Source organism: Corvus cornix, chromosome 4A (assembly GCF_000738735.6).
Source record: "Corvus cornix cornix isolate S_Up_H32 chromosome 4A, ASM73873v5, whole genome shotgun sequence".
Classification (NCBI taxonomy): domain Eukaryota; kingdom Metazoa; phylum Chordata; class Aves; order Passeriformes; family Corvidae; genus Corvus; species Corvus cornix.
Window position 1 is genome coordinate 17,259,760 of NC_047058.1, and position 18,964 is coordinate 17,278,723.

At 48.0% G+C, this 18,964-nt stretch overlaps 1 long non-coding RNA gene across 1 annotated transcript; it reads right to left on the reverse strand.

Moving 5' to 3' along the window:
- Positions 1-12,523: 12,523 nt before the first annotated feature.
- On the reverse strand, positions 12,524-14,054 carry LOC109145114. The gene is made up of 2 exons (XR_002046362.2): positions 13,351-14,054; positions 12,524-12,820 (listed from the first exon to the last, which is right to left on the reverse strand). It is a non-coding gene; the product is annotated as an uncharacterized LOC109145114 (long non-coding RNA).
- Positions 14,055-18,964: the final 4,910 nt, after the last annotated feature.

Sequence of the window (18,964 nt, forward strand, 5' to 3'; positions counted from 1 at the left end):
GTTAATTCCTTCATAACAAGTAGATGCAAGCAGCTGTGCAATAGGTGGCTGGTCCATGATGCTACTCTTACAAAAGGCTCCCAGGTAAAGGAGACAGAGATGCCTTGGCAAGCCCGATGAGTAAAAAAATGGGAAGAAACAAAAAAAAGAGGAGGAGGAGGGAATATGATCAGATGGTGAAAGATGCGGTCTTGCTGCTAAAGATGCAGTGGCAGAATGGTAAATCTGAGATACAACACCAGAAATACAAAATTACGAAGATTCCAACTCAAGTAGAAAAAAAGGAACTGGAAATTATCTCGGCTGTTGACAAACTGTTTTTAAAAGAAAATAAAATCCTCTCTTAGATACCAGCCCCTTCTGCCTGTGACCTTTGCTGTTCCATGTGCTGCAGCACAGCTCTGTTGCTCCGTGCTGAAGGGATGTGTGTGCCACGTGCAGGAGTTTTCCCATGGGCTGCATCAAGGTTTGCTCCTTGGCTCCGTTTTCCCCGTGTTTCTGTCACGCTCCACTTGGCTCAGGGTTGCCAGGGTGTAATGAATGATCTGGGATTGCATAACTCGGGTTTCAGAAAAGGGAAGGAGATGAATGAAGTGTGGCTGAGGCTGGAGTGGAGCAGGGGGGGTGGCAGAGTCCCAGCACATCTGTTCAAGGAGAGGAATTCAGTGAAGGAAATGGACGAAGCCTTCTGTCCTGCATCATTTGAGATTTATAAGGCAGACTGTGCTCTCCAAAGAAGCAGTCTCCCTGCTTCCCAAAACTCACCATTTAATTGTTTCTTTCTGAGTATTTAGGCACAGCTGCCCTCTCTGAACTGGGGAAAGAGGAGGAAGTGAATGGAAATCTGAAAAATAAGGTGCTTCACTGTTGGTTTGGAGGGGAGAAGGTTTTTCCTGTTTCATTCCTCCCCTCAAGGTTTGGTCTTTCTCTTCCCCAGGATCTGACCCTGCAAAGCAAGGTTTTATCAACTGCCAGAGCAATGGGTGAGCCCTGGGTGTGCTCGTGAACTCCTCAAGGACTGGATGCACGTGAGTCCTCATTGCACGTTCCTGCTTTGTGGCAAACAACCAGGAACGAAGAACAGCAAATGCTTCTGGTTTAAATGTCCATCTCTAGCAGCTTTTAGCTACATTCCTGTTGCTGTTTGGACTCTGTGATGTTTCTGATTCTCTGGCTGTGGCAGAGATGTTTAGAGCTGAGGTGGGGTTTGGTCTGCCTGGGATGAGTAATGGTCATTGCCCTGCCAAATGGCACAACTTCAGAAGGTCCTAGAGGGTTTTAGGAGTGAGGAGGGAGAAGTCTGCATTCTCCTTGCTGGGTCCCCACCAGTTTTCAGCTTGTGCTGGATGTCCCAGTTGCTGGGGAGCTGCACTGGTGGAGCTGCAGGCACCCACACGTGGGCAGGCTCCAGTTCCTTGTTTCACTTCTGATGTGTGTTCAGATGCCTCCGCATAAAATTTTCACCCAAAGCTGCCTTGTGGAAAATAATTCCTTCAGTCGCTGCAGGGAGAGATGAACTGAGCTCTGGAAGTTGAGCACAAGTCCCTCTGTCTGTCCCCCCCCTTCTCAACCTTTGACTTTTTTAGGTCAAACAACGCCTTTTATCTGCTTGGTGCCTTAAGTCTTTCATGATGATAGATACAAAATATGCTGAAAAAGCTTTCCTGCATTACGATAAGGTATTGCACATTTTCATCCCATTTTCATGCCTCTCATCCTGCTATAAGGTTAAGGCAACAAATACCCTGTAGGAGATTCTGGCTCTCTCCTAATGATCTTTAACTCCTTGAAATGATTTTGTGAACCTTAGCCTACATTAACTGCCAGCCTCTATTTATGGCTCAGCAACCACGAGCAAGTTATAGCTGATAGATGAGGCAAAGGCTAAAAAGGGAAGTTTTCTGACATCACAACAGATTTTAAAAAAGTCCTGTGCAGCTATTCTGGGAACTCAGCTGCCAGGTTGGCACTACACAGGGTGTCACTGTGGCTCGAAAAGCAGTCGTAATAGCACATGGAGGATTCAGACAAGCAGGTTTCTGTTCTTTCTCTGCTTTTCCTGCAATGAAACACACCTGAAAATTGGAAAGAAGCAAAATCCAGCCAAATGTCTGTGAATAGGGAGGTCATTCCTAGCAGGCTTTGCAGTTTTCCAGTGGCATACCCACCACAGCTTAAGGCAACTTCTCCATCATGGAATCACTCAGGCTGGAAAAGATTTCTGACATCATCAATTCCAGCCATCAACTCAGCACCACCACCACGTCCTCAAGTGCCCCATCCACACAGGTTTTGAGCATTTCCAGGGATGGGCACTTCACCATTTCCCTGGGCAGCCTGTGCCAGTGCTTGACAACCCTTTCCATGCAGAAATTCTTCCTGATCTCCACACCTGATGCACATCCTGGCCTTGCAGGGCAGTGCTGGTTGATGGTAGTGATGCCCAAAGAATCATGACAAAACTGTGGCCACCTCTTTTTTGGTTCCTTTGGCAGCAGGACTGGACAAATGGGTCACATGGAGGCTGTCCTGTGTCTCTGGGCTGGTTCTAGAGATGTGGGTTTCGCACAGAGGGTCTCACCTCATGCACACCTGAGTGGAAAATGCCACTCTGGCACCACCAGTGACCAATGACCAGTGGCAGCTGGCAGTGACAGATCATGATGTGGTGAGCAAAGAAAAAAAATGCGGAATTGGCTTTTAAAAATCACACATGAAAAATGATCATCGAGCTCCTCTTTCAACAGCTTGAATGCTGCAAACATGGTGATGAGAAAAACATCTCCCTGCTGCCCGGTGCTGAGCAGGAATGAGGCATTTCAGGGCTTGCAAGAGCTTCAGATGCTTACAGTTTGCTGGTTATCCTAATGTTTTGCCTTGCCTGACCTATCTCCTCGGGGCAGCAATAAAAATAACCAGCTCCAGTCCACTACTTGGCTGCTAATTGTCCACTTGTAGATCTTAGTCCCAGCTGGGCCTGCTCCTGCCCAAAGGCAGTTGTGTTCAGTAAAGTGGCTGTTCCCATTTGCAGCAGCTTCACAATAGGAGCAGGTGGCTGCCATTTTCCATGCAAGAAAGCTCTTTGGAGAAAAGGAAAAGGGGCAAATGAGGAGAGGAAAAGAAAGAAAGAAAAAAAAAATCCAAACAAAAACAAACAATACAAAAGCATTAGAGAGAGGAAACCCTCTGCACCGCTCTGGTTAAAATGGCTAGAGACCAGGAGTGTACAGAAATTAAAAGGAAGCCGTATTTCAGGGCAAGGAGGGAGAAGGGAAATGCTGCTCCTGTCGTTTCTCTGCATCCAGGGCTGCTCTCCCTGTTTTCCATCTCGATCAGTATGCAACACCCAAGTGTTTCCCACTGAAGATGCAGCCTGCTCTACAGCTAATTTTAGCCTCCTGATTATGACTTCCTTCAGTGAGCTACCTTGCCTTGACAGCTTACAAGTACTATGTATTTTCCCTGGGGTGCTGCAGACCAGAGGTGGAAACCTGCAGCGAAGCACAAAGAGAGGAAATGGCAAGAAATCACTTCAGGGCTGCGAGCTTCAGAGCTCTCCTCCCCGGAACAGGTGAAAAAGGAAACTTCTGAAGTGCCTGTCGCACTCTCTCGCCGCTAACAGGCGTCACCTGGAACGGGGACAGCGCAGAGCCTGTCTCAGGGAAGAAACAATAGAGGAGAAGTGCCACAGAAGCTGCTTGTTCAACAGCACTGCTTAGCAGAAGCCAGGTTTTTTTTGTATCAAAGGGAATTCTGCTATTTTTGAATTGTTTATTCATGCAGGAAGGTTGACAGTGAAGCCTTTGTAAATTTTTTTGCCTTGTGACAACTTGGGAGGGAACCTAGCAGTCTCTCAGAAGGCTTTATGTTATTGTAGCCAATTCCAGTGTCTGTTCTGCTGCACTCTTCAGCATCTACTCCAAAACCTCAGCTCTCTGCCCACAGCACGTACACACAACATGAGCAGAGTGCTGGGCACTCACTGCTGACATCTTTCCCACCAAATAAAAGTGATAGGAGCAGTTTGGAGGCGAGGAAAAGTTGTGGTTGTTCACTCAGCTGAACTGGAGATCTTCCTGCAAAGGGACGTCGTGGGGAGCAAAGGTTTACATGGGATCCAGGGGGTAATGGCCAGTTTGTGAAAGACATCCCTGTAGGGCTGCTAAAGACAGAGGAATTGCATCTGCTCACAGTCCCAGGAGCTGGAAGGGTTTTGAGGTGTTAGAGAGAATCAGTATCTCACAGCCCTGTCTTGCTCTTTACCTTCTTTCCCTTTGCTTTCAGCTTCTGTTAGAGGTGACACAGGAACTGGTGGACAGGCGTGCGACTCATCATTTCTCAAACTCAATTTTATGCCCTCTTACATTTTTTTTATTCTACAAGCTTTTTTTTAACTGTAAAAACGATTTCTATTTAGAAAACAAAAGGCAAATTCTTGTAAAATTCTTAAACTGTATGTTAGAACATTAGTAACTGTTTTTCATTATCTTTTAGGGAAAAATGTCAGGTTTGCATGTTGATATTGTTCTGTATTTGCACAAGATGTTCTGCCCTCAGGCATACATCATTTTTGAAGCGCAGTCATCTTGAGCTCATGAATTTCCCAGAACAATGTTTAAAAATGTGAAAAACTGTCCTGGATGCAGGTAAAGCTTTAATGAATTGTAAGAGCTTGTTGTTCTGATGTCCAGGTCATCTCATTCCAAAATAAGTCCAAGAAGGGAATTTTTCAGAGGGGTCTGGGCTGGGAGGCTCAGTGCTCAGGCTGTCATAGGAGGGATTTTTCTTTTCAGTTATGACTATCTTGTGACTCTTGTAGCCTGAGGCTGTAGAGGCTTCCCCATCCTCAAAGGGCTGAATCTGTGGCTGATCTTTGGAGGTTCTTGCTGTGGATTTCATAGCTGGAAAAGGTGTTCCAGCTTTTTCATTGTCTCTCGACAGAGGTGCTCGACACCACAGAGAGCTGCAGCCTGCTCCTTGTTGCTGAGGAAGAATTGGGTGAACATTGAGGGCTACGGTTCCAAACCTGGATGTGCACTGAGCAAATGAGGGTTTCTCTGCAAACTCCCCAGTGATTCCATCTTTATGGAGAGGTTTGCTTTGCCAGGAGTCCAAAAATTCCTGGAGAAGTCAGAAACTGGCTGGAGACCACATGAAGCAGTGGGAAAAGAGGTTGGAAACCAAGCTCTGAGGTCTGAGAGCTCTCTAAATCACAGATGAGTTTGTAACTGTTCGTGCAGGTTCATCTGGAGATATCCAGGCAGTAAGTTCCTCCTTTACTGGTTTTACTTGGGATGAGGAAAGGATGGATTTTACTTTGCTTGGATCCAGTGATGGCTGCAGGGATGAGCTTGTGCCTGGCCTCGGGTCATGCTTTGATAAAGATCCTCTTCACTTCTAGGACTGTGAGAGCTGGAGAACAGTGTTCCTGAATAGCCTGGTGAGACCCAGCAGCACCTCTGCCATTCTGCCCATACCCAGTTGCTGTTTGCTTACACAGTAGGAGAAGAAGTGTTTCCTTGGTTTATTAGGTTTTTCTCCCTTTTTTCATTTTTTCTCTCCCAGCTCAGATCTGCTGAAGGCAGTGACAAGTTTCCATCCTTCAAAAAATGCAGTATCACTTGGAAACAATGAGACTTGGGGATCAACGGTGTTTGTATTAATATTTGCCTGGCAGATTAGCTCTGAGGAGCTGATAATTCACAAGCTCTTTGTTCACCGTGGTTCAGTGCCCGTGGATTCTCTCTCTGGAAGTGTCTTGCTGCAGCATTTCTGTCTTTTGAGGTCAGTGCAATGAGCTGCGTGGGTGTTTTTAGACATGAATCACATGCAAAGGCTGATTCTCTTTTTCTTTTCTGCTTTTTTTTTCCCCCCTGACATACTAGGCAGCTTAAAAAAAATAAAAAAGGTAAAAGGAAAAAAAAAAAAAACCCGTCTTCCAAATTCCCAGACTTCTTTTTCAGCTGAAAAACAACATGCAATTTAAAACCCATTAATTGTTCTCTCTCATCCACTGTGGGTCCGTGCATCATGATTGTAGAGTGTTTTCTGCAGACATGTCCTGCAGGGCAGGTGGGAACCCTGTGGAGCCCTGTTTTTGTGGCACTGCAGGTGTTGCTCAGCCTCCCCAGGTCTGTGGTCAGCAGAGTGAGGTGCTCCTAAAGCCAGGTTTGGGCAGGAGCAGCAAGGAAGAGGAGATGAGGAAAATCTTAGCAAGAGGGAAAGATCAGCAGCAAAGGACACGTGGAAATGGTTTGTTGAGGTTTTCAGACACGCTTGGCTTGTACTTTTGGCACTGAGCTGAGTAAGTCCAGACCAAAGCTGAGCTTTGGTTCTCCATTCCACTTGAATCTACATCCTCTGGTGGGAGGGGAATTGTTTGGAATTGCAGTGCCCTGAGGAACATCCCGCTGCTTTTTGTTCCTCTCTGCTCCCCTGCCCGGGTGCCTCACCAATGCTGCTGAGGCTCAGTAACATTTTCTGTTGGAGCACTGGTCCCCACTAGGCCCCCAGAAGGAGCTTGGGAGTTTCTGGAAGGGTTTTCTTTGGTCCTGGGTGTTTTGTGATACAAACCACCGCTGAGTAACTGTTCAGGAAGCAGGGGAGAGCCGCACACGCTTCTGTGTTTGACTTTGGAGCAGATGCCCTCCTGGGATGTGGCTTTGGGGACAGTGCTGCTGAGCGTGCCCTGAGGCAGCTGTGCTTCTGGGAAAGAGCAGGTTTGCTCTCCTATTTTTATCATCCTCTCTAAGGATGTGCTGTTTGAACTGGAGCCCAGTGTCTCTTCCCCATTGATGAGCTGTCAGTCCCAGGGCTGGGAGCGATGCTTGGATAAACCTCCACTGTCATATCAGCTGCTTTTACAGCTGATAACCTCGGGCTGCTTTCAATATCCATGTCATAAAGTCTAATGCAGCAGCACAAGGCATCAGATGTGCTATTGCAGAGCAAGGACTTCTCTTGGCTCTGACAGAGGCAGGTACTCAGAAGCAAATCAGCCACGGAGGTCAGCAGAGCTGGGGTGGGAGGTGAGGGAATTTCATGGGTGTGTGTCTGCTTGGCTTCCCATTAGGCTCAGTGGGCATTTTGGGGACACAGGGCCATGCAGCAGGGAGGAAAGGTGACACTGAGACTCGACAGGATACAAAAGTCATCTGGAGTGGTTGTACCTTTGATGCCTTTTTCAACCTAGAAATGAAAAAACACATGCTTTCGAGACAATGTTAATATCAGAGGTAATATAAAAGTGGATCTTTATTGAAGGCCTCCAGGGGCAGGTATGGAAAAATGTCCAAAAAAGCCCACCCCCACGGGGGTGAATAGAGTTTTATAGGTTTTAGGGATTTAGCATAATTGACAAAAATCACCAATTAGGAGGACAAGTGGTGATGCAATTCCCCCCAGGTCAAACCCCTTCTCTGGAGCCCCTCCCTTGGTACTGGCTGTACTTTGTTTATGAAAATGTGTCTCTATGAGCTGTTTTCAACCTTGGTAGCCAGGGAGAGCCAAGATGGAGTAGGGGCCCTTGGAATACATTTTGTCTTTCTGCCTAGGGAAAAGGGCATGGAAAATGACTGGGAAAACTACCCACTGATGCAATAGGCTACAAATATACATGTAAAGAATACAGAGAACATAGAAAAAAAGGTAAAAACCGAAATGGTTCTTGCCCTCCCAAATGGGAGTGGGCTTGGTTCTCACAGAGCAGAGGAAGAGCCCTACTTGCTTTAGCCAAGCCTGTGGCACTGCCCTGTCCTACTCTGAGCAACTGAGTGACAAAGTGCTTTGTGGGGTGTTGTGGGGCAGTTGCTGGGGAGCCCAGAGCGGCCCTTGGCTCTGCTCTGTGTCCCTCAGCAAGCCACAGGAGGGGATTATCACGTCTCATTTCGAGTAACTGAATTCCTGAGCACTGTTGGGTGGGCAACAGCACTGATTTTTTTTTGCCTCAGGGGCCTGAACTTCAGCATGGACATTTAAAGGTTCTCAGTTTAATTCAAGTCAACACAGCGTTTGGGATTTTACAATGACAACTCTAGGAATGGAAAACAAGGTGCTTGGAAAACAGCTCTCATCAGGTATCAAATTCTCATTTGAAAGGTGAGAGTCTTCAGGCAAATAACTTTTTTATTAGAGGAGCACTGCCAAGCATCATTGTGATACTAGATTTAGCTTTTAAGTGTTCTCTGAAATCTTCATTTGCTGAGTGCTCTGAGCCTTTTGTCTGCACCACAGTGATGCCATGAAGATTTTTGCCTTTTCTTTTATACCCCTGTTATACCTTTTTACAACTTCTGTATTCCTGGTGCTTTTTGCCTACATTCTTGGACTTGTTTGTCAAGCTAAGCAACTCAACATTTTAGAAGCTTTGTAGCTGGGGATCAGTGTGCCCCAGAGCCCAAGGTCCTCTCCAGAACACATTCTGTAAACCAAGATAGAACCATCCAGAGGAAGGTTCCTTGGGGAGGGGGGCTCACTTGAGCCTCTCATTGGGGAATCTTTGATAGATCTGCTAATTAGTAACACCTATAATGTTATACCCAATGTTGGGGGAGGGGGACAGACATAGACTCAGCGGGGTGCATCTCGATGCACATGACCTGGACGTGTACACCTAAGGATCCTTAAAATAAATACCAAGGTAAAATCCCTTTTCTCCTTCTAACCGTGTATGACTCTTGATTTTAAGACCAGGAAAAGGCATCACAGTGGAGCAAGTGGTCCGTCAGGAGCTCCAGGATGTGTGGACTGAGGCCTGTGTGATGCTGGGCAGAGGCTCTGGAGCTGCAGTGCCCTTGGAGTGAAATGTTCAGCTGCTTTTATGCTAAGTTCTGGTCTGCAACCTCTCTGTCCTTCACCTTCTGAAGCAGCTTTTAGTGCCTGGATGTGTAAATACTTAAACATTTGGGCTTAGAAACTCACGGTTTGGAGTGTGGTTTGGAGCATTCCCTTTCTGTTTGAGGAGGGAGAGGTTGTCAGGGAAATGGACCTATCCAGAAATATCCTAGAGGTGAGACGACAGGTGTGTGGAGGATGTGAATCTTCTTTATACCTTGCAGTTGTGGCTGCCAGGCAGGGGAATGAGCTTTCCCAGGCAGCTCTGCAGTGGCTGCTGAGCTCTCAGAGAGGCTCTGTGTCTGCACAGAGCATGCACTGAGGGTGGCAGAGGGTTGGGAATAAGGTGAAAGCCTCAAGGTGTGAAGGCACACACAGAATCATGGAATGTGCTGAGTTGGAGGGAACCCATCCAGCTCCTTGGGTCCAAGTCCTCATCCTGCACAGGACAGCCCAAGGAGCCACAGCCAGATGTGAATCACTGAGCAGCTGTTGAGCTGTGCTGCTCCATGCCCTGCACAGCCCCCTCAGCAGGACAGCTTTGTCAGAAAATAAAGCTTTGTCAGAAATAAACAAGTTAAACAGGCACATTCCTGAAACTGCAGGGGACAATGTCCTGAACGCCCTGTGTGCTGCACCTTGTGGGTTTAGGGTATAACCCGGGCTCAGAGCTGTACCCCACTGAGTACCAGCTGCCCTGGCATGCTGCATCACTGCTGAAGGAAAGGAGGTGGCACTGAGGTTTTTCACCGTTTCCCTTTTCTAACAGGAAAGTGTCAAGGTAGGGAAATGTGTGAAGAGGCAATTTCTGGACACTTTCTAACACAGAGAGAACTTCTTCAGCTGCCACTGAGCCACGAGGTATAAATACTTGCCTTTCTTAGGCTGCACCTCAGTTCTGACCACGGTGAAGTGTGTTGTGCCAACCAAAGAGACACCCTGGAGCTTTCTGTAGGGCTGTCCTGTACCTGGAGCGTAAATACACATTGCAGGGTGCAGAAAGGACCAAAACACTGCACCAAGCCAGGCTCTGGCCTTAGGGAGTGATGGATGCCATCCATTTAAAGACTTGCCACGTTACTCAAACGATGCTGTCCTGGAGGAAGCTGGGTCTGGTGTTGTGAGCAATAAATGCCTGTGGATAGGCAAGAGACCTGGCACTGGGAGATCTGGCTCAAGGGTTGTGTTCTTCTGACTGCAGTTTTGCTCTGAGTTCCTCACAAGGGACCACCACGGGCAGTGCTGTGTCAATACAATAAAGAGAGAAAGAACTTTCAGCCTTGGTGAGAAGCACAAGGCCACCCCAGACAAGGGTGGTCAGAAGGTAGAGAAGTGCTGCTTTTCACTCAGGTCCTCCTTGGGAAGATCCCACTGCTCAGAGGCACATTCATCTCCCAGCTGCATCACCCCTCTCCTTTCAGTGCATCACAGCTGGGAAAGGAAATGTTCTCCCACCTTTTCCTTCCCTTCCTCCCTCTTTACAGATGGTCTTCTTGTACCACCTTGCTCTCTCCTTCTTTTCACAAAAGTGATGAAAGTGTAACTTCAGCTCCTTACAGAAATCTGTTTTATTTGCAAGACCATAAATCAGTCAAAAATTAATGAGTTGTACTGCTTTAATGTAAATAAATATTGAAAATTTAAGGCTCTCTTCTTTCTGTTCCTTTGTAGGACTGAGAGGGCTTGCAGAACTTGTATTTATTTACAGTATCTCTGGATAGCACGATTTAACCTACTTGGGCTCATTCTTAGACAGATTTCATCCTTTTACACCCCATCACATGCCCAAGGGTTTGTTCCCTGTGCTTTCACACATGTTGCTGTTCACACTGCAGTCATTCCCACCCTAATATTGCTGGAAAGAACCAGAAGATTGGGAACAGCTTCTGCCTTTTTGCTCTGCATCTCCCAGTCACTTTACTTGATCTCAGTAACAATCCCCAGGGGGACTCAGCTTCGCCAGGAAGGGCACAGCTGAGCCATGGAATGGTTTGCGTTGGAACAGACCTTAAAGATGATCAAGTCCCACCCCTGCCATGGGCAGGGACACCTTCCACTATTCCAGGTTGCTCCAAGCCCCATCCAGCCTGGCCTCGGACACTTCCAGGGATCCAGGGGCAGCCACAGCTTCTCTGGGCACCCTGTGCCAGGGCCTGCCCACCCTCACAGGGGAGAATTTCTTCCCAGTATCCAATCTAAACCTGCTTCTTTCAGTTTAAGGCCATTCCCCCTTGTCCTGTCACTCCAGCCTCTTGTCAAAAGTCCCTCCCCAGCTCTCTTGGAACCCCTTTAGGCACCAGAAGGCTGCAATAAGGTCATCCTAGAGCCTTCTTTCCTCCAGGCTGAACAACTCCAGCTCCCTCAGACTTTCCCCATAGGAGAGAGAGGTGCTCCCTCCATTCCCATCTTCACAGCCTCCTTTGGGTTTGCACCAGCAGGTCCATGTCCTCCTTTTGCTAAGGGCCCCAGAGCTGGACATCGATTGGGGTGGCTGAAAACAGCACCTGCTTTTCCCCACCAGCCCCCTGGGGCAGCCCCTGCCCAGCACCTGGAGGCTGTGTGTGCCCTGCACCCTGGATTCTGTGGGAACAAAGATCCCAAACTCCTCCACCCCAAGCTGAGGGGTCCTTTCCACCATTCCTCTGTGCTGGTGAGGAGTGGGAGCTGCCGGAGTCCTGTAAATCCCTTTTCCTGGTGGAGGGCTGAGGCAAGGGAGGAAGCTCGCAGCCAGTCCTCATTAGCAGACCTTAGGTTCATTAAGCTGTCACTGCTGAGGGAACCAACTCCTGCCCGGCACAGAGGACGCAGCCCAGCATCCCTCTGGCATCCACACGATGGCAGAAGAACCAAGGATCACTGCACAGCTTCTAAAAACCTGCGCGCTGCGAAGCTGGGAAGTCACCCGGCGCCTGCCTCTGGGTGTGCTGCCCCTTCCACGGGCAGTGCCCACCGGCAATTCAGCCCGGGCAAGGCACAGCTGAGGGGGCTGTTCCTGCCAGCAAAGAGTTCCAGCATTTCAAAACATGAGGCAGCTGTAAATTCAGCAGCACAGGGTCCTGAGGCACCTGCCAGAACTGCGCCTGCTTTGTGCAGGCAGCGGGAGAGGTGATGTCCAGACGTCCCTTCCAACCTGAGTTACTCCTGGACAGGAGTAACCCATCCCAGGTCAGGCAGTTCTGCCCCAGCACCTCTGCACACTCTTCCCTTTGGCAACAGGGCCCCCAAACGAGCTGCTTTGGAACTAGAATTGTCATGAAGGTCTCAGAGTAATCTTCTCACCACACAGGAACGGCTTTGAACACCCCAGAGCTGTGCTCACAGCCTGCAGGGAAGGTGCTTTCACCCTTCACCAGCTCATGTTCTCTTGTAGGAGATTCCAGAAGCACTAAACCAGCTTCTGGTGATGTCTTTACAAGAGAAACGTCCACAGCAGGGCCCTAAGTGCCCAGAGGAACCAGCCAGACTTCCAGCTGTCAGGACATGGAAAAACAATCCACAGAGCCCAGTATCAGGTGGGAGAAACCCAAAGGAGTGCGAGAGAGTACAACCCTGTGTGAGGGACCTGACCAGGGGAAGCCCTTTTTTAGGACAAGGTGCTTTAAGGCTGAAGATTCCCTCCCAAAAGATGCGTGAGCTAATTCAGCTACTACCAAACCCAAACTCAAAACCTACAAGCGCTTTCACACTCCAGGAAATTCCAGAGCAGTTTATTTTCCCTACTCTTCTGCAGCTGGCTCCTGGCTGGGACAGGGGTCTTGCTGCCTTGCCAGGGCATTATGTCAGCTCTAGAAATTAGGGTGGGTCACAACTGCTTCAATTTCTTAGGTGAAAATAAAAGGTAAAATAAAGCAGGTACACCAATGCAAACGCTCCCTGACGTGGCACTGTGATTAAAGGTGTGGAGCCAAATACTCTTTATCCTGTGCATCCTCTCTGGTTTGGTTTGTTTGCTTTTTATGAAATCTCTTCTTCTTCCCAGTTCTCTGAGCTGTGGAAAAGAGTGAAGGGGTGTCAGCATTTCTATTAAAACTGCATCATGTCAGCCTGGTCTGTAGTGAGGTTTGCTAGCACGCAGCAGCTGTAAATGAGTTTGGTTTAGCTCCTCATTTTCAGGCTGCAGCAAAGGGATGGGATAACCCAGGGGACTGGGATAGGACCCATTAGTGTCCTCAGGGCTCTGACAGTCATTGATTGCAAGAGGGAGGGTCCTAACTCACAGACAGATCGTTTTAAATGATTTTTTTTTCCTATTCACCATTTTAAAAGAATTAATACCCTCAATTGCTATAAATTAAGATTTTCTTCTGATTAACGGTGGTGATAAGCTGCTGGTATGATCCACTAAAGGCTAAGGTTACAAAATGTCATTTTGGTACACATTTTAGAATTATGGAACTGGAACACAGTTTTGAATTTTGTCAGTGTTATAGACTTCTGAAAGCGTGCTGCTTCTCAGAAGTTAAAATATAAAGTAAAACTTGCTCTAAGTTTGAAAAATCAAATCAAGAGAGGACTCACATGCAATGAATTCCTTTTCCTACACAAACTGTAGCAATCCAGTCAGTGCTTCTCCTCCTGTAGCACCCTGACCATCAGTGGCAGCTGAGGAGAGCATTACCTGAGCTCTAGCCTGGAAAAATCCGGACAAGGAGGTGAATTAAAATGTTACAGGTGGTTGCTGCCTGTTCCTAAAGCATCGTGCTCAATGTGAAACCCACTCCCAAAGCACCCTTCTTGGTGTGGAACCTGCTCCCAAAGCACCCAGCTCGCTGTGGAACCTGCTCCTAAAGCACCCAGCTCGCTGTGGAACCTGCTCCCAAAGCACCCAGCTCGGTGCGTACCTGCTCCCAAAGCACCCAGCTCGGTGCGTACCTGCTCCCAAAGCACCCAGCTCGGTGTGTACCTGCTCCTAAAGCACCCAGCTCGGTGCGTACCTGCCCCTAAAGCACCCAGCTCGGTGTGTACCTGCTCCCAAAGCACCCAGCTCGGTGCGTACCTGCCCCTAAAGCACCCAGCTCGGTGCGTACCTGCCCCTAAAGCACCCAGCTCGGTGCGTACCTGCCCCTAAAGCACCCAGCTCGCTGTGTACCTGCTCCTAAAGCACCCAGCTCGCTGTGTACCTGCCCCTAAAGCACCCAGCTCGGTGCGTACCTGCTCCCACAGCACCCAGCTCGGTGCGTACCTGCTCCCACAGCACCCAGCTCGGTGTGTACCTGCCCCTAAAGCACCCAGCTCGGTGTGTACCTGCCCCTAAAGCACCCAGCTCGGTGCGTACCTGCTCCCAAAGCACCCAGCTCGGTGCGTACCTGCCCCTAAAGCACCCAGCTCGGTGCGTACCTGCTCCCAAAGCTCCCAGCTCGGTGCGTACCTGCCCCTAAAGCACCCAGCTCGGTGCGTACCTGCTCCCAAAGCACCCAGCTCGGTGCGTACCTGCTCCCAAAGCACCCAGCTCGGTGCGTACCTGCTCCCAAAGCACCCAGCTCGGTGCGTACCTGCTCCCAAAGCACCCAGCTCGCTGTGTACCTGCTCCCAAAGCTCCCAGCTCGCTGTGTACCTGCTCCCAAAGCTCCCAGCTCGCTGTGTACCTGCTCCCAAAGCTCCCAGCTCGGTGCGTACCTGCCCCTAAAGCACCCAGCTCGGTGCGTACCTGCTCCCAAAGCACCCAGCTCGGTGCGTACCTGCTCCCAAAGCACCCAGCTCGGTGCGTACCTGCTCCCAAAGCACCCAGCTCGGTGCGTACCTACTCCCAAAGCATCCTGCTCGCTGTGGTACCCGCAGCAGGTGGCACTCCCTGTCCGCAGGTCCCCGGGAGCTGCTCCCTGGGTGTCCCCAGGACTCGGCTCTGGGCAGAGGAGCCTCCCCCGCTGCAGGGAAGAAGGGAAGAGCCCCGCACTGTTCAGTGGTTCCCGCGGGAGCTACAAAGCCCATCCAGCTCGCAGCTGGGAGGAATAAAGGCAGGATTAGCCGTGGGCATTGGACACCTAGAGCCTCTCGCTGAGCCAAGTGAGAAGGGTAACTCGAGGCATTTGTGCTCTGAAAAGCCCGGAGGTTTGGCAAAGACAGCCACTCACTCAGCTGTGCAGCCTCCTGTAAACTGAAATGCCCTCTTAATGCTGCTGAAAAGAGAAAATAATGATTGCGCTGGAGAATAAATAAAAAGCGAGGCTAAACATGAGATCATTGTGCTGACATTGGCAATTATCACCCCAAACACCTCTGCAGTCATTCAGCACGGGCAAAAGGTGATCTCTGACAGCAGAAACTTTCAGCTGACTTTCTCAGGTGTGGGGTGGAGTAATTCCTTTAGTTGAATCGCATCCCAGATAACAAACAAACAAACAAACAGAAGAAAAAGTAGGAGAAATTTCTGTCCCTTTGGTGAGGGACAGACAATTCACACATAAAATTTATCCATGGAAATCATTTCATTCAAATATATCCAGCTGAATTTTTAGCACTTTCCCAACTTTCACAGAAGTTTGGGTTCTGAGGGCTGTTATGGGCAGCACTGGGATCTTCCAGTCTGACCTCCTGCATAAGCAGGTTACAGCATTTTTCCCAGAAGTTGAACAGATTTTATCTTGGAGATGTATTCCAAACAAGGATACCAAGCAAGACCTTTCATTGTACAATCCTCTTATTATTAAGAAATCACACCTTCACTGGAAATAGGAAATTCCTGCTTGTAGCTGGGCTAGGTGCGTTTATAAACTCCTTTCCAGACCTCCTGATTTATAAGTAACTCAATAATCATACTACCTCTCTATTATTTTTTTTTAAATAAACTTTAAAAAGGCAGTTTCTTGAATTTAATCTTAAATATTTTGTTTTTCTTTGAACTCTCTCAAGATATTCCAGATCCTACTAAAAAATTCTACAGCTGGCCCTGGAACCGGAGCCCCACTGCAAGACTGAAGCTGCTGCTTTGCCTTTACATCACCCACACCATGTTTGTTCCTCAGATCACCCAGGCTCCAGCACCGTGGATCTTCCATATCATAAAGAAAAAGACACTCAAAGCAAAGTTATGAAGAGAAATGAGCATTTTCTGGCACTCAGGAAGAAGGGGAGAAGAAAAGGTGTGTGAGAAGGGAGCAGGCAACCCTTCTGAGTGTGAAAATATTATTTGTGCCACTGGTGCTGTTCATGTTCATCCCCCTGGTGCTGAGCCATTTGTGGGGTCTCCCCAGTATTAATTAAGAACAAACTAAGCAATAATCTGTGCCCTCAGTCAGTCACAGCTGGAGAAATCCCAGCACGTATTCACTTAAAAAAACAAGTGACCTGCCTGGGCCAGAAAATGGAACTGAAGCTGAGAAGTCTCTACATTTGAAAATAGTTAATTTGGCAACACTGGGCCAGACTTACACTGGGAGAAGCATAATGATTCTCCCAAAGTAGACACACTTCCCTCAGACCCAAGACAGGCCTTATCCACCCTTGAGGACTGAAACTGCTGGAGACCAGCAGGGCAGGACTCAGTGTGTGTCCTTTCCAAGCATGCACTTTTCATTAAGTAACTTTTTTTCTAGACAAAGAACTTTTCACAGGAGGATGAGAGGATCTGCCTGATGAAATATTGACTCTCCCAATTCATCTTAGATTCTCAAGCATCATTCAACAGCTCTGAATTGACTAATGGCCATCACAGCAAATGGATTTCCACCTTAATCTTTAGTTCTTGTCTGAATGATATTAATACACATTGTTTATCACTAATGAGCTCTAGAATATGATGTTAACAGAAGCAATTAAGGCCCAGAATAACTGTCTGCAACACTGTGCTGGAGCTGAATGCACGGGTAATGAATCACTTCCACAGCTCAGCTGCACTTTCCTCACTGCAAATCGTACATCAGATCTCACTAAGCTCATCTCAGTGGCCAGGCTGTGCCTTTATTTTTAACTCGTGTGTGTGCAAGAGGTTGATTATATCAGAAAGAAGATAGGTCTTCAAAAGACCCAGCCTTGAGGGTTTTATTTATTGCTGAGTGATAGCAGCTACCTCTAAAGAGAGGTATCATATTTACACTACTTTATTCCTGTACCTGTAGGTTTAAACTTCTTTTCAGGTGTTTGAGTTCAGGAGAACAAAGCTTGATTCAGAGCACTGTGTAGCCAGGACTTCCAGACCCTGACTTCTTGTGCAGATAATCACAACAAAGTGGTCAGGCACATCAGGGAGGTTTTTGCCTGCTCAAGGCAAGAGTGTCCCTCTCAAACCCTCTTTGGTGAACTGCTGCCTTCAGGGAAACATTTCCATGTCACTTGTGGCCACAACGATTTAAAAGCTGAGGTCCAGAAGAAAGGCAAACTGTGATGCTACCCAGCTAATTTTTATTTTGCACAGTTGGCCTGTCCCAGCACAGGCTGAACACACCTGTCTTTAGTGAACTGTATTAAACACTGAATCTTTGAGGAGATTTGGAGCCAACCTGGTCCTGAAAAGGAAACAAAAGCTGCTGCTTGACAGCAACATTCACAGAAGTGAGGATGAGAATTGCTTGTAAACCCCTGTTCTAAGACTCGGTCCTACACTTGAAGCTGGAGCAATGTTACTACTGACAGCAGTAGGAACCTGTTGTCAAATAAAGCTCAGCTTGGATCAGCTAAGCTTGTCTATGTTCTGATACACTGAGGAATACACTCACCTACTCTTGAAGGAGAATTCAGAAAACCAGAAGTATCAGGCAACAGCATCATTTGTTCTCATACTGTAAGAAGTTTTTGAAACAAGTCAACAGAAATGTGAATTTACTTTTGCTGTGTATTTTGGCAGGAGGCTCAAAATCTGCCTGAAGATGCTCTGTCAGTCCAAACTGAGCAAATGTCAACAGCCATGAAACCACTTCTGTTCAGACACTCAGCTCCTTGCTTCACTGCTACAGAGCATCCTACATCTGAGATATTTTCCTTAAATAAGCTCAAAGCAAACTGTTTTGTCCTTAGGCTCACCTGGACCGTGTTGTTTCTCTCAGCCCCAGCTCTGGCTGATGTTTATAAAACATCCAAATGAAATGAAAGTTGAAATGTAGATGTTCAGCCAGCAAAGTGGAACACACCTGCTGCAGGTGAACCAGATTTTTACCCGCCTTCACCTACAGATGTCATCATCACACCTACAAGCAGGCTCTGCATGTGGACATTTTTGATCTCTGGCTGATGCTTCGTACCAAATTAGTCAGCAGTTCCTCTTTTTTCTTATTTTTAAGGAGTTATCTATCTGAGGACCAAGATCAAAGCAGCAGGAGCATCATTGCATTGTGCTGGCTTGAATTGCAGTGTCACTTTAATTTGCAGGCACTGAAGCAGAACCTCAGCCAGTGCAAAGGAAATCCCTCAGCAATTAGCCTGCACTCAGCTCAGGGCTGCAGGAGCCACACCACGGAGCTCTGGGATGTCCTCAGCACCCAGCCAAACCTGCAGCTGAGGGTGCGGCTCTGGAACACGGGGCTGTGGCACTGCTGAGGAGAAAAGGAGACTTCCTGGGACACCCTCGAACAAAATTATCTAGGAAGGAGCTTTAAGGAGTCAAGCCTGCGCTGTTATTTTTTGTTTGCTTCCTTGATTTTGGTATACGTAAAGGGGAATTGAAAGAAGCTTATTTCATGCAAATTTTAACTTCAGTAAAGGCAAGGTTATTAAGCAACTCTTAGGGTTACAATTCTTCTTGAGAAGACTGTGTATTTCCACTGGAAGAGATTAGAAGCCCTATGCTCTAAAGAGTTGGGAAAACCCAGCAGCTAACAGCCATTCACACACCCCTTGTGCCAGCATGTGAGGGATGAGCTCCCTCTTCTCCACGCTCAGCCTCCTTGTGCAGTTCCCTGTCACACCAGGCTCCATGGCTGTCCTCTGGATTCTCCAAATCTGACTCAGTCCTGCAGGTCTAAAGGGGGATGGGGAGAGGCAGAGCACGGCACATTCCCAGCTCAGACGGGGACAGCAGCAGCAGCAGAACCAGTGTCACCTTTATCACTGCATGTCAGAAGCTCCTCTGTGCCATCCACATTACTGCTGCCACTAATTTAGGGCAGGAATGTCCTCCTGTGCAATCACACAGACACATCCCCCTCTCCCAAAATTTATAGCTCCTACCAACAAGGAAGGAAAAGAAAATCTAACACTAACA